Source organism: Pseudorca crassidens, chromosome 11, assembly GCF_039906515.1.
Source record: "Pseudorca crassidens isolate mPseCra1 chromosome 11, mPseCra1.hap1, whole genome shotgun sequence".
Classification (NCBI taxonomy): Eukaryota; Metazoa; Chordata; class Mammalia; order Artiodactyla; family Delphinidae; genus Pseudorca; species Pseudorca crassidens.
In genome coordinates, this window is record NC_090306.1 from 45,827,345 (window position 1) to 45,830,229 (window position 2,885).

General features: G+C 42.1%; 1 pseudogene; it reads left to right on the top strand.

The window, feature by feature from the left end:
- The first annotated feature begins 1,816 nt into the window (after positions 1-1,816).
- LOC137201952 (proteasome subunit alpha type-3 pseudogene) lies at positions 1,817-2,644 on the top strand (annotated as a pseudogene).
- The last annotated feature ends 241 nt before the right edge of the window (positions 2,645-2,885 follow it).

Consider the following 2,885-nt stretch of genomic DNA (forward strand, 5'->3'; position numbering starts at 1 on the left):
AGAAAAGAGAAAACAGGGGCTTCCCTGGTGGTGCAGTGGTTGCGAGTCCGCCTGCCGATGCAGGGGACACGGGTTTGTGCCCCGGTCCAGGAAGATCCCACGTGCCGCGGAGCTGCTGGGCCCGTGAGCCATGGCCGCTGAGCCTGCGCGTCCGGAGCCTGTGCTCCGCGTACCGCAAAAACAAAAACAAAAAAAAGAGAAAACAAATTTGTTAAGGGATTTTAAGTAGCTCACAGATTTCTAAGAGGACCAGTGAGACACGCTCCATGGCTAAATATCCAGGGGTAAGGCCCAATCGGGGCAGCTGTAGAGAAAACACCATGGCTACTCCTGTTCAGCATTGATAGACGTCCAGGCTGAATGATAGAAGCTCTGTTACTCCAGTCCTTTAATAGCCAGACTCTTCTACTGCCTCCCATGCCGGAAGACCAATTCTTTCCAGAGTGGCCATCTCCTCCCTCTGCTAAATAGTCATTCAAAACAATAATAATAAAATAAATTTAAAAATAAAATAAAACTGGCTTCTGCCCAGTAGAAAAGATGATTTCAAATTTTAGTACACATAGAATATTAACCAGTTTTGAACATATTAGCAACTTCATTTCAGCATTCCAGATTGCCTATAAATGTCTGCTCTTCAGATTCTCCTTTCAGTTGGTTTTAACAAATTGCAGGTTTTTCTCTTTAATTAGTGAGTTAAATAAAATCTTTGATATGTGTTCACTTCATGTTTGTGTGAGTCATTATTTTCCCTTTTTGAAAATTATCCTACAACACAGCTTCCTCGACTGTAAAATGGTAATAATCATAGAACTTCCCCATAGGGTTGTTGGGCAGATGAAATTAGATAAATTATATAGATATATTGGGTTGGCCAAAAAGTTCAATTGAGTTTTTCATGTTACAGAAAAGCCCGAATGAACTTTTTGGCCAACCCAGTATTAGCAAAGTACCAGGCTCATAATAAATGCTTAATAAATATTAGCTAGTTTAATGTTGTCACTATTATTATTATTCAAAAGAGTTATCATTTAGTTGGGAAGTCACACAAAACAGCAGCAAAGAGTTTAAGTACATCATTAAGATCTAAACTGTGTGGCAAATGTTATTAATCCTGGTGTTCAAAACAGGTTAATGGAGTCTGGAGTCATCCAGGAAGGCTTCCTGGAGGAGCAGTGGCCTAACTGGTCCTTGAAGGATGGGCAAGATTTGGAGAAGGAAAGAGAAGGTGGAGGAGATGGTCCCAGGGAAGGCAAGGCAAGGTCCATGTGGAAAAGAGTATAACTCGACCAGGATCTGTGACAGGTTCATCCCTAGCTCCTTCCGCTGTTGCATTTCCCTTTGGTTTGCCTGTTAGAGAATATTTCACTATTCATTTCTCCACTGACATACCATAAAGACATTAATCAGCTGAATTATATTCTTATCAATACCTGTCAAGAGCACACAATTAACTACAGATTTGTAAACTCCTCAGGGGCAGGGGGCAGGCCTTCAGCTGTTTCTCAAACTCACTTCAGCATTAAAAAGTTTGAACTGGTAAGTGAGAAGGAAAAGAAGAACTTGAGCCTGCTGCTGTCAAACAAGCCTGTCCTGATGAGCAACCCGACTGCTCTCTTGCCTAAGTCCAGAGTTGGGTTCGAGTTTGAAACACTACATGGCAAATCTCTAGCCAAAGCCCTCACCTGCCCCTCCTTTGATTAACAGTCTCTAACTCAGGAAGTGGAACTATGGCATCTTTGGTGTCAGAGGTTGGATTTGGGCAAGAAAAAGCCCACCCACACTCCTCAAGCAGAAAGAGAACAGGGTGAGGGGATCGCTTTAGACCCTGAAGCCCTAGGCGTCCCAGTGGTTTTAGCACGATGAGCTCAATGGGCACCAGGTATGACCTGTCAGCCTCTACATTCTCTCCTGATGGAAGAGTTTTTCAAGTTGAGTATGCTATGAAGGCTGTGGAAAATAGTAGTACAGCTATTGGAATCAGATGTAAAGATGGCGTTGTCTTTGGGGTAGAAAAATTAGTCCTCCCTAAACTTTATGAAGAAGGTCCTAACAAACGACTTTTTAATGTGGATCGGCATGTCTGAATGGCAGTAGCAGGTCTGTTGGCAGATGCTCGTTCTTTAGCAGACACTGCAAGAGAAGAGGCTTCCAACTTTAGATCTAACTTTGGATATAACCTTCCACTAAAACACCTTGCAGACAGAGTGGCCGTGTATGTACATGCCTATACACTCTACAGTGCTGTCAGACCTTTTCGCTGCAGTTTCTGGTTAGGGTCTTACAGTGTGATGATGGTGCACAGCTCTACATGATTGACTCATCGGGTGTTTCATATGGTTATTGGGGCTGTGCCACTGGCAAAGCCAGGCAAGCTGCGAAGACAGAAATTGAAAAGCTTCAGATGAAAGAAATGACCTGCCGTGATGTTGTTAAAGAAGTTGCAAAAATAATTTACATAGTACACGATGAAGTTAAGGATAAAGCTTTTGAACTAGAGCTCAGCTGGGGTGGTGAAATAACTAACGGAAGACATGGAATTGTTCCAAAAGATATAAGGAAAGAGGCAGAGAAATAGGCCAAGGAATCTTTGAAGGAAGAAGACGAATCAGATGATGATAACATGTAACATTTACTTCATTTACTTCTATTTAACTATTTAGCCCTTTGGACTATTACATACCCACTGACCAACTTTCATTAAATCTTTGTCTTGTAAAAAACAAGAACAGGGTACAAGGCCTTGGAGGAGAGGAAAAACAAATGTGTAAAATACGTCCTGGGGTTTATAATCTAATTAGGAGGATAAAATCAACCAAGTACACAACTAAATAGGAAACCAGGCCAAGAAGTCTTGGGACGATGTCTTGGAGTGGGTAAGGCTT